The sequence below is a fragment of the Anabas testudineus genome, chromosome 4 (assembly GCF_900324465.2).
Source record: "Anabas testudineus chromosome 4, fAnaTes1.2, whole genome shotgun sequence".
Classification (NCBI taxonomy): domain Eukaryota; kingdom Metazoa; phylum Chordata; class Actinopteri; order Anabantiformes; family Anabantidae; genus Anabas; species Anabas testudineus.
The window spans coordinates 8,865,934-8,879,408 of record NC_046613.1 but is presented as its reverse complement, the minus strand read 5'-3'; positions in this window follow the sequence as shown (position 1 = coordinate 8,879,408).

Sequence of the window (13,475 nt, the reverse complement as noted above, 5' to 3'; positions counted from 1 at the left end):
AACGAAACGTGTTTACTTCTGATGAAACACTTGTGTTTTCATGTATTACATTCATTTTTGTGTTTACTGTTTTAAATATAATTAATAGTTTATTTCAGTAATACCATGCTGCATTCAAAACTAGTCATGGCTCTTGTGCTCGTTGTGCTCATCCTGTTTTGCTGCACTGGTTAATGCGCATGTGTTGTGATCAAATCTGCATCGTAGGTGAGTGTGTGCCTGGTTTGTCACATTGGTTACAGCGTTATTCACCACCTCTTTTCCAGCTGCTGAGTGTCATCTCTGGAACTTCTCATCAGAGCAGCTGGATGAAGGGACGCTGCCCTTCTTCCATCTGTCTATCCCTCTGTCGCTAATGCTCCCTGCCTGGATGACCTTGGCTGTGAATTATGGGACATCCTGCCACCTTACAGTGTGCAGCCACTCTGCATGGTATTGCACCAATCGAAACAATACCACTGGGTGGATAACATGGTCGGAGGGTGGATGCCTGAGAGAAACAGGAGGAGGAGGAGGAGGCGGCAGAGGACGAGGAGGGTGGAAAGATGCTTCTTGAAGGCGCCGTTGCCATAGGTAACCTGGATCTGTGCCAGGAGAGGGGTGTAAACCATTTGCATGTATTCAAATCTTGCATGAATAATTCACTTTGAAGCCCCTGCTGGAGCGCTGGCAGACAATAGCTGTTTATATACACCGGCACAAATTCACAGTATACGGGTGAAATACAGCCTTCCCATGCACATAAACCCACGCTGATCCTGTGTGAGAAAGGTGAGGAGGTTATTGGGATGCATTGAGACAGTAGCAGAGGCTGTAATTTTATGTTCCATGTATTTAGATGAAGCCTTCTTCACACAAAACACAATAGATAGTGGATAGGGGCTGTTTGACTTTGGGCTAACCTAGGGGATGGATGTCACAGTATAGCAGGGAATGTATGTTAAACAGCCTACACATATACCTACATGTCCACACAGTCCTTGTGCCACTATGTTCGCCAGAGTCCAGTATGAAGGCCTGCTCGGCATTAACTTCTCAGGCACTTAGCTTCCCAGCAGCTTTCATAAATTCACCCGCATTAAAACGCCTTGAGAGACGTTTTATCTAACATAAACAGGCCCGTAAACGCTTCCCCATAAAGTTCCCTCAAAAAAAAAAAAAGAAAAAGCCAAGGAACGAGTGAGAAAATATCAAATCATGCTGCCGTGACCATAAAACTCAGCCAAGAACAGCTATAATCCCTCCATGCATGCATGCATGATATTTACAAGTGCTATCGCGATGTCACCCTCTCCCACTGCACACTCTCCGAGTTCTCTCCCTCACCATAGCTCAGTCTTGTTAATTTTATAAGATCCAGCATATTGCCACTTATCGGCAGGCAGGGTTGTAAAAGCTCTGGGGTCAGTGCATTACTGAGCTGCTGAGCTCCACTCTTCCATTAGAGGGAGTGTTCAGGCTGCGTTGGCCTTCACTCAATCAAATGCAAGCTCCAAACGGCTGATGAGGGGGCACAAACACACACACACTTTCACACATACAAAAGGAGACTCCTTCAGTCCCTGCTTGTGAAATTATAGTACGCATAAATCTGGGCACCTACACACACAGACACACACTATATGCTTGTTATTTCCCCTCACTGTTTCAAGCCTGGAGGGGGGCTAACTTATTCATTTGCATGGAGCGTTTGCATTTAAAGGGAGTAAATGTATAGGCGGATGTGTTTGTTCTGCGGCTGACATTTTCAACACTTGACATTTGAACAGATTTCTACACTAAATGAGTTGTAGCTTCCCCGGGATCTCGGGATCAGGTGAAACAGATGAGAGGTGAACAGTGCAGGAATAAGCAGCAGGCAGAAATGTGAATTAGCGAGCAGGGCTGATTTAATAGAGATGCCAAAATAGACATTTACATAGAATTTGTGTTTGCTGGAACATGCAGCACAGAATTATTTTTTATGTGTCAAGGTCATAGGAAGTTATAGATCAGTGCCAGCAATTGTGCATAAAATGCTGTAACAATAATGCTATAGTAAGTGTGTTTTTGCCTTCATTTTTGGGTGTCAAATTAAAATGAAATCCAAACAAACTGATTGCTTAAAAAGTAAAATATTTGTATTTAATGTCTATAATGTTTCCTGTGATTGAGTGTCACTTATTTCCATTGCTCCTCTCTGTTACTTCACGTTTTAGTGCACATACTGCGTATAAAGAAAGGGGCACCCTACCCTCGCTTCAGTGTGTGCCCATTTATAAACATGTATGTATTTCTTCTGCAGGAGTAAAGGCCAAGGGTGGGTGGTGGGTGGACGTACGAAGGAGAAGCCCTTGACAGACTTTGCATGAGAATGGCCGGGGTCCTGTGAACCTTCTGCTCCCTGTGTCCGCATTCAATGGCAACACTGCAGTTAGCATGACAAACTAGGCTCCAAGTTCTCGGACTTTTTAATGCAGCCTGCTCCCCAGCCTCCACCCGACCCTCCCCTTCTCATCTACCCCACCCATCCATGTCCTGACTCCACCATAACCCTCTCTTGGCAAATCCCCTTACCCTCAACTTGCTCCTGTGTGTGCACTGTGGGCTGAGCCTACAGATTTTATGAGGTGTCTGGGGGGCTGCCAAGTTCAGGGGAGCCGGGGAGATGCCCCTACACACACACACACACACACACACACACACACACACACACACACAAAGATTCACAGAGCTGTTGAACATTCAAAATTATAACAGCACATGATTTTACACATGCAGGCTTCCTCCACATAATCAGGACATCACCAGATTCCAAAGTCAGCCCTTCGTTCCACGTGCGGTGGTGTGTGTGTGTGTGTGTGTGTGTGTGTGTGTGTGTGTGTGTGTGTGTGTGTGTGTGTGTGTGAGAACAGTCACCAGGGTCTGAAATTAGAACACTTACATAAGAATTTAACTATGTGCAAGCAGGGATGGCACATGAGTGGGCCACAGCTGAACCCCCTTTTTTTTTTATCATTTTACTCAGAGAGGCACACACACACACACACACACACACACACACACACACACACACACCACCGCTTCATGTTTCTTTAACTGCTGTGGCTCCAATCATTCGGCTTGTAAATGTGTTGCTGTTTCATCAGGCTTTTAGGTTTGTTAATAAATTAATGAATTGTGAGGCAGCATCACCATAATGTATAACGAACAGAGACAACGCCGTATTATCTAAATGGGTTCTTTATACAATGGCTCGTCTAATGATCTCTGCTTAATCAGTACTGTGTATTCTAGTGTATTCTAGTGTATTCTAGTGTGTTTTTGGTGTGTTTGTGTAAACGATCTCAGTATAAAACACAAATTAATCCTGAGGGCCCTGAGCACACTCCACTTTGATATACTCCTATGAAAAACAATTAAAACACTATTTGATGGGCCCAGACTAGAAAATTCAACCTTAACATATTTTGGAGTTTATTACAGTGTCTAAACGAAAAGCCTCAGAGTTATATATCCCACATGAGGTTTCAACAGCAGTAGAATTAAAAATGCATCATTTCTGAAATCTACAAAAGAAAAAAAAAAAAAGATGAAACAATTTTTAAAAACACCATAAAAATGTTTGACTTGTTGTTATGGCTTATGTGAGTGCAGTTTGAGGACAATAGCTGTTACTCATTGGAACCAAGAGCATCTTTTTATATTATTATGGCAAAAATAATTAAATGCACTTGGCTGATTTGTTTCTTCCCTTCTTTCTGTATAATTAATTCGATCTCCCCTGCTTCGAGCAGATTCCTGTGTTCTCTCTGTGTAATTTTCTCCTCGAACAAATGTAACCAATCCGATAATGTGTGCCTAAAAAAAAAGAAACGACTGTAATTTATTACAGGACAATAATGGGGAATATTTTAATGTCAAATAAACAATATTATTTGAAGTGTTTATGTGAAGTAAACAGTGATCATTTTGAGTTGCAGCGATACATTAAGCTTGTCAAAAGAAATAATCAAGGCAAAGAATGAGTAAATGACATAACATTATTTCCACAGCTTTATTGTGACACCACAATTCCTTAGTCCTAATTTACATGCACTGAAAAAACAACACACTCCTCCCTGTAAATTCTCTTATTTGTTTTTACTGCTAATAAGCTTTGTGGAGCTCAGTCCTGCTGTTAAAGGCCTTTGTGTTGTTAACGGACAGGATGTTAGAGACTCTCCATCCACAAACAAACAGCCGAGCAATTAAAAGACAATTAGCTGAACCCCTGAGGGTTTGTTTAGGTCAATAATGAGCTGCTTTTACAACTCCAGGAGCTGCTGCAAATCAGTGCAGCGGGCACTTTAGAAAGACTACGTTCAGAGTCATTTATTTAAATGCTTGTGAAGAGCATTAATATGTGAACAATGCACTACCAGTGCCTTTATATTAATCAAACACATGTTACAAGAACATATTAAAAAATGAAACCTAATAGTAAAACATGTAATGGTACCTTTCTACATCGTTTTACGCTCGTCTTCACATTTTCCGTCAGGAATGAGCAGGCCTCGCTGTCAGACTTGTACACTGTATACAGACTGTATGTGACATGATCCGTAACTCTATCTATAGGTGTTATGGTATCATTCCCACCATTAAAGAGGTTTTCCACCTTCCCAATGACCCCTGCTTCGCCTCACAGGACACAGAAAATGACCTGATGGCGATGGCTTTCACTGTACAGAGAGTACACTTAAAATGTGTGAGCATTTGTGTGTGTGTGTGTGTGTGTGTGTGTGTGTGTCCCCGTGCATGGAGTACTGGTCACTCGATGCACAGACTCCAGTGTGTTTAGAAAGCGGCCAGCTTGTAGGGCTCTGCCTTCTCCCTGGTGAGAGTGGGGGAATCTAGCATGGCCAGTAAGCATGTATATCAGGCCATCTCACGGCTGGCTGGATGCTCCCTGGGTGGCCCACCATGGTCAATACTGCACTGGTGACTGGACACACAGAATGGGATAATCTCCTACTTTCTTTCAGGGCCATGTGCACACACGCAAACACACACACACACACACACACACACACACACACACACACACACACACAGATCTCCTTTATGCTGGCCTGGCCATAGAGGCTTGTCTGGCCCTAATTTCAGGTTGGGATCAGTCAGAGGGAGGCCGAGGGCCGGGGAGCCCAAAGCAAACGAGGGGACAGTGTTGCTGGGGGAGAGTGGGGCACAGGGAGCCCATTTCAGCCAGAGCGGTGGAGCACACTGGGGGCACTGGGGCATTGCCTCTACTGGCTGTTGGGGGGAAAACAAAAGGAGTTGTGAGCCCCATAAAACATGGGAGCGATGTCTGTGTGTGTGTGTCTGCGGTTATGAATGTGTATCATTGTTCGGAGTTTCCTTCAGCTCCAGCAACTCGCTTCAACACCCCCGCTGCTCAAACACAAAAGTGCCTAATTGACACCACAGATTTAGGCCACTAGGTTTAACTATTCCCCTTCCAACCCTTCAGCTGGAATAATCAGAGTAATCAAAGTGAACAGTCTCCTATAGCTTCTCATACGTGAGAGTCCTTGTATGTGAAGCATCACTGTCAATATTCTGCATGTGTATCTGTTCGTGTCAGCAGATTCACGAAAAGACCCAAAAACAATTACATGTTCGTTTTTCTCTTCCCGACTTCCAGAGTTCACTCAGACTCAAAGCCAGTGATTCTTTCTGAAAGCACTATTTTAAAAATGGTCACAAACATTTAATTTATAGAAGATTAAATAAGCTCCTACAAAAACTGAGCACTGAATCTTTTAGAAAAGAGCTCAGCAACATATGTTGCTTTCATGAATGAATACATATTTCATCTCAGATTTGAAGTATAGCTGTATATGGGATTAATTTAAAATAAACTACATGCTCAGTGCAATGATGTGTCTCACATACAGTATTTTTAATATATTATTTTTACAACTGGAGGTTTATGACACACAGATATAATGTACATATCAAGCTAAGAAAAACCTGGAAGCCGCAGTCAGTTCATTGCTGGTGTGAGTCTTTTAATGGGATTTGATGACAAAAAGAAAAAGCACACAGAGCAACCTTATCGTTATGGTCCCAGCAATTAAAAGCAAACATACAGTAGATAGAAAAAAAGAAAAAGAAAAAAGAAAGAACTTAGACAGTTTTTATTTCCACAAATGATTCCTCTTTATTGAAAGTATATATGATGTCAGGGCAGCACTGGTAATCTCATTCACTGTTCTGTGATGAATTGGTTTATTACACAATGAAAAAGATTGTATAAATATGAATGTGTACATAATGTGCCACAGAAAAAAAAAAGATAAGTAATTCAATGGCTGCAAACTCTTGTCAAACAATTTTCCAGTCAAATACTTGAATGTAAATTACAGAGTGAAAAGGAGGACCCCTTGGGGTCTCATCCAATCTCCGACCTAAAATTGCTCTCAAATATAGTAATTCATATCTAATGAAACTAATTTTGGAAAATATTGCTTGGCAGCTCCATTTTACACTTCAGACAGCTCTTAAATTGATTCAACCTCTAAACTTACCTTTTAAAGTCAGCTCCAACTTACCTGTCCGCATGCACAAAGCCCACAGAGCAGACAACTGGTAATCAGACTCTAATGATGTGTGTCTAACTGACTGTTCTTGCAGGTGTAAGAGGTGACGTTTTCCATATGTGGTGGAGCTAAACATGTTCGGGGAAATTGGCTACAGACAGCATGTGTGCTTTGTTAGACTCTGGTCCGGCAGTGGAAGCTTAATCGCTGCTTTTCATCTTGGTGGTGGCATTCCTCACCGCCTCTGTGGAGACACAGGCAAACAAAAGGAGCAATTAGGTCAGTAATATTCTCCTCAATCAGAGCATTCTCAACTTGAATGATATTTGTCTCTTAAGTAGGGATATATTGTTTAAAAAATGACAAGCTTGACTAGACTAATACACTGACGAATGAGGAATCGTTGTCTGCTGCTTTCATCACATGCACATGCGCTCGGCCTACGTGACGCCGCTTGTGGCACTCGTCCCTTCAGACACGCCACCGTTAATGTTTATTGCGTGCCAGAGGCGCAAACGTGCATGTTACGTTTGTGCCCATGTGTTTGTTTGTGAGTCTATCAGCTGTCTGTATCAACGATGTGCATGACCCCTGAGCTAGCAGACAGTCACGGGCCAAAGGTCAAGGTACACCCTGTCTGGGCTTCCTGGCTGACCCTAACGCCTGCAGCACCAACACACGCGCATATACTGGAATGGGGGGGATGGGTTGCCCGCAGCCAGACTAATATCACCTTTGGGATTAGGATCCAGACAGAAATACATTGACCCTAAGCACACACACACACACACACACACACACACACACTGAGTGTCAGACACTTGGATTTGCTTGGTCATAAAACAGGACTCGGTTGCACTGCATGATGCAGAGAGGCGCAGCAGAGATGCTGAGTCTGAGAAGGCCATCTAATTATCTTTCAGCGCTGAGTTAAAGAGGAGAGCAGAGGAGACCGGGGAGGTTCAAGCGTCACCATGGTGAGCAGAGAAAGGAGCTAACGGCGCTAGCTAGCTGCATCGTGCTGTTAATGCTGCAAGGATAAAGGAGACCTGGGACATACTAATCGAATCACTAAGGTAGCCACCATGGCTAAATATCATGCAAGTAGTGGTGAAGGATGTGAAGATGTACAAGCCGTTTTATACGGGTTGAACAAGCTGCTGAAAAAAGAGGATTGTTTGTTGCTAAAGCTACGCACTCCCTGCCATATGTCAAGCAGTTTAGCTTTGTAATTGCATTTAGCCCGAGCACTGATGTAGCTGCAGGAAGTGAGAGCCCAGAGCACCAATCTAGATAAAACGACATCAGCATGCCGAACGGCTGCAAGAAATCACAAATCAAAGAGAAGCAGGACTGCAGGATTTCAGCACAGAGTAAAACAGAAAAAAAGGTCAAATTCAGAGGAGATAATGGGTTTCACCATCAGACCATCGGGAAAACTCCCCAAATAAGCCCAGAGTGTTAAGCCTGTTAATCCCCTGTATTATTGCAACATCTGTGAGGTCTAGCGAGGCTCTGCCAGTGATTAGCAAGACAGATGTAAACAATATCCTGGATGAAGAGGAGAGGAGAGAGGACAGGAGAGGAGAGAGGGCTTGGTTGGTCCGGATAACACACTGCTGGATGGATTATCGAAGAAGAGATAGAGAGGATGTGACGAATATAGAGCAGGTGAGGTGAGAGTGAGCGTGTCAGGGGACTTAAGGGAGGAAAAAGAAGAACAGGAAGCGGAGGATTAACAAAAAAGAAGCTGTAGTCATTCTGGAAGAAATTTAAAATACAAGAAAAAAAGGAGGTCTGTTGGGTGATACTTGGTCAAAATAAGTCAAAGACAGAAATAAAACCGTAGGTGGAGGAAGACAGAAGGTGACAGCATGAGGGAGGAAGGAGCAGCAGATTGGGAGATGGCAGACCCGGGGCCAGGCGTGCCCCGACCGGCTGACGAGACACCAGGGAGATGTGCCTAATTTATGCAGAGTTAGACTGAGCGGCTGAAGAGTGGAGGGTGTCTGGGACCCCCCCACCCCCCACCACCACCCCCCACAGTAGCCCTGAGAACCGACAGGAGCAGCTATGGGTGCAAACAGTGAGCAAGCAAGAGGGGCACCGGGGGAAGGAAGGGGGAGCCTTTTTTTTTTTTTTTGGACAGACAACAAGGATGGGTGGGGGTTTTAGCGGGGGTGGAGGCTGCTCTCCCTGCTCAATTCACACGAGACTGTCCGCCTGACGTCCCATTAGGGTTTGGGACAGGGCATGGGGAACGAGGCGATAAAAGAGAGAGGGAAGAACGCACGATGGAGGAGGAGAACCGGGGGAGAGGCCATGCTTAACCCTTTCTCCACTAGAGATGCTCCCCCCCCACTCCAGTCTACTTCTCCAGTCTGGCTACCTATTAGATCCACACGGCCGGCCGTCTGCTCCTCTGCATACTAATTCCCCATTAGCACATAGCCTTGAACATGAGCAAAGAACAAAGTCGGACTAAATCGGAGACAAGTAGCCCAGCTGATGGGTTTTCTTCAGAAGAGTCAGGCGGCAAATTCACCGGGCCCGAGCAGTGTATTGTGGTGTTTGGTGGCCAAAATATCAGTATTAATGTCAGACTCCAAAAATATTAGGTTTCTAATATCAGGTGCTCTCTATACAACAGTCCTGGCTGAGGGCCAAGAGAGTTGTGTATGTGTGTGTGTGTGTGTGTGTGGTTCAAGGGCCCGGCCAGAAGCAAAATGGACAGCCAGGGAGGGTGATGGTTGAGTCTGGTGATGCAGGCAGACAGTTTAATGACGGTCCTCACCCCTGAACATACAAGCAAGCGGGCGCCTGGCATGCTCGCAGATGTACACACATCTTGTGACATGTGCACATATATGTGTGATATATGGCGCGGCGCTTTCAGAAAAAGACAGCAGGACGAGTGAAAATGAAAGAAAGAATGAAATCTCTCAGCGTATGACCCTGAAAAAATAGGAGGCGGCTAGAAATGGCTAACGGGTATCTGAGTTTCAAGTGTGTTCTTCAGTACATTTACACCTTTCACCTCACAGTTTTACACAGGTTTACACAGAGAACAATGAGCACTACATAAAACTGTCATTAGCAATAATAAATTCAAGCCCATTATTGTCGTGTAGTGATGGTTGCTAGTGATGTTCACATAGGAACAGTCCACACTAGAAAGCTATTCATGGCTCAACAGAAGCCAAGCTCTTTGTGCCTTTTTGTTTTGTAAGTTGTGCCTAGCCATGGCCTTGCATCTTATTATTTTCATTCACTCATTCAGGTCTGGACTTGAATTTGGTTCCCAAACAAAGACATAGAGAGACCTCATTAAAAAAACATGTCATTGGATCAGGCCTGGGCTGAACTGTGTGATTTTCCCTCCTACCATAAGTGACCGTGACTGAGCGTTGGGCTGAATGAGAAGCCAGATAGAGGCCTACCAATGGAGCGCCACGCTACATCCCTATGGGAACCACCCACTCACAGAGGGGGGTACATTTAAGCTTTGTTGGTCTGTTAACACAGCTTTTTAAAACACCCCTTTATGGACTCAGCTAAACAAAGTGCAGCCCTGGATTTCTTGTGCCACAAGGAGAAACCCAAAATCACACCAACCAAATAACAAAAAAAAAATAAAGGTGAATACAAAGGATGAAGAGATTGTTTCTAATTTTCATTTGATGTTGAATAATTAAAAAAATAAAACAAAGGTAAAATACATATGATATTTTATATGATATGATATGAAAAAACACAATAACACACATTAACACACATGATTTCAGTACTTAATACTCCCACAAAAACAAAGACAATATAATCCTGTGTGGAGGACTCTGAAGCTCCTCTCGCTGCATCTATTCACCTGAGAACTGAACTTTGCAGTAGTTGAATGCAGTGGAACCAGGCCATTGACAAACTGCACCGTCTCACTGTCCTCTGATACAGTCAGCACACACCATTACCCAGAGGACTATAGACATCATGCTACAGAAACAATAGGTTTGTCTCTGTGTGTGTGTGTGTGTGTGTGTGTGTGTGTGGTGTGTGGGTGTGTGAGAGAGAGACAAACACTGTCCTGCATGGGAAACCTGGGCTAGAGACTTATTCAGTCTCACAGGGCGCTCAGGATGACAGTGAAATGAATAACAATGAACTTGCTGAGAGTCAAGTTCAGAACATTAGAGATGAACCAGAGCTGTACACAAAGGAACTGTGTGTGTGTGCGTTTGTGTGTGTGTGTGTGTGTCTATGTGTGTGTGTCTGTGTGCGTATAATTGCGTCAACACACTCTCAATATGTCTCATATCTCAATATGGACACAGCACAGGGAAGAGCACCCACTAGGATGAAAATGCACACACACCTCCCCTTCTCGCTCTCTCGCCCTCCCCTCCCCTTCCCATTTCGCCGTGCACATGCAGCAAGGACCCCGTCCTCGCTATTCTATTGCTGTCCGCTGCGTGCCTGATGAAAAAGCACAACGACATAGGGGGTGCACATGCCTTAAAGGCAAGAAAATGCACTTTTGTAAATCGCAGCCCCAATATAAACACAGGGTTTAATAGGGGTTTCTCAGGTATGTAGGCAGAGGTCCACATCGCCGTGTGCTTCACCAGCCATGTTGCACATTTTGCAGGAGAAAATGTGACTGTACAGCCTCCACCACCACGCAGCAGAGATGATGGTCTAAGGGGTAGAGAATGCATCTGAATACATTTGCATAAAGATTGAGCTGTGTTGACAGGGGCACTGCTGAGAATGCACCATGCTCGTCATTGTCCCCAAAAATCACAGTAATGATTGAAATGTATTGCGGGGGGTGGCAGGCGATGGGAGGCGGGGGGGGATAAAACGGGAAATGATCACTTTATTCTGGGAACAAACATGAAATGTGTGTTTTTTAAGGTCTGCTGGGAGCTCGGTGCTGCCTGCCCCCTTAATATCGGCAGTGTATATGAACCAGAAACACCTGCAGGGGACAGATACAGAGGATAGAAACTTAATGCAGCACCGTGAGAGCGAAATAAACACAAATTACACCGATAATTTACAACTGGTGAGACTCAAACTAAGGTTGGTAGATGAAGAATAAGTGTGTGACAATTTAGAACCATAAGTGAGATGCTCAAATAAATTCCTTCTTATCAGACAAACACAAAAGCTCATTTACCGATCAGCAGATCTAATCTCATAAAATACCTTAATCACAGTGTAATCTCACTTAATCGTGGAGTAATAACATCGCAGTGAAATTTTCGGTTTGTTAAAATGGTGTTATAGCCAAAGTAGATATAGGAAAAAAAAAAAAAACACAAGGGTATCATAAACACAATTTATCTTGAAAATGTAGCAGGAAAACTTGTGTTAAAGAATGTTCCTGGGTGATTTTTTTTATTTTTTATTTTTTGCTTCTTCTCGGAAAAAAAAAAAACAACCTGCAAGGATATTTGGTAGTAGTCTGACTTCAAAATATTGCAGATATGAGACCTTATTTCTTAACACACAGCGCAGATATTTCAAGCTGCAGATTGTAGTAGAAGATAAACTGACCATATTTTACTGTAACAAATTTCCAGTAGCCTTTTAATCAAAGAGATGGGCTGTAAAGGTGACCATGTCCTAAGGAAGAAAGTGGTTTGTGGAGAGAGCACTTTCATTTTGAAAATAAAAACAGGTAGGCTACAGAAGGAGCGTGGTGAAGCCCTGTGATAAACCTTTTGCAGATATAGTCAGCTAGCCAAACCGTCCTGTCAGATCACTGCCCGAGGAGAGGCAGAGGGGGAAAGAGAGGCGGCGAGAAGTGGAAGAGAGCAAAACACGGGTGAAAAGGGTCAGCAGGGAGGAAGGCTAAACCCCAGAAGCAAGCAAAAGATTGTGTGTGCAGTGCATATATATTTCAGCATGGGTGTGCGTGCCTGTGTGTGTGTGTGTGTGTCTGTGTGTGTGTGTGTATACATGTGTGTCAACCCCAGCTGGGCAGACATTTACTTGACATGCTGATAGGGATTTAAGCAGTGGGTGGGTGGTGTGTCTGACCAAGGTGAGTGAATGAGCAGAGAAGGGGAACTGGTGGGGATCGGAGGATGATAGGAGGCGGAGGGATGGAGGGGAGGCGGCGGACCAGAGGGGCTCACAAAACTGCCGTTACTAAGCTTGATTTCAGCGAGAGTTGAGACGATTAGGAGATGGAGGCAGAAATGAGGAGGAAAACAGGGGGTAAGGGAGTTGGGGTTTTGAAGGAGAACCCTTCAGGCTATGGAAGAGAAGGGGGACTAGTCTATTGAGGTGATGAGGGAAAGCGGGTTTTTCTTTCAGACAGTCTAATGAAGCATAAGTCCCCAATGAAGAATGGAAGCAGGCTACTGCAGGGTGGGTTAGCTTGCGCCTCAGCTCCTCTCCTTTTCTCCCCTTTCTACTTTCTTTCTCCGTCCTCTCCTGTTCTCATCTCCATCCACATCCCCTATTTCATCCCCTCTGCTCATGTGCTGCAGTCCCTCCTCTTAAAGGGCTTACACTGTTTATCTGAAACAGTTGGGACGTGCCGTACGCTCACGCACTTCAGATGATTTGATGAAATGGCAATGAGCAGGTTTACTATTGATTGGCAGCTTCATCGAGAAACTATGGTAGAAAACGCATGAAATAACAGATGGTCTGCTGTAAAAGTACAGCACGATGTATCCTAACGTAATTAAGAAGAAGAAAAATGTGATTATTATTTAAACTAATTTCTGCATGAATAAAGCCAAAGTATTCAAAGCAGATGCATGTAACGATGGGCATGCATTGCCCGTTGTGGCGCGCACATACGATGAACCTGAGCCGACATGTTAAATTACAGGAAGCAGCAGACTGAGATAGACGGGGGGGGGGGGGGGGGGGGGGGGGGGGGGGGGCTGTCAAAGTGTC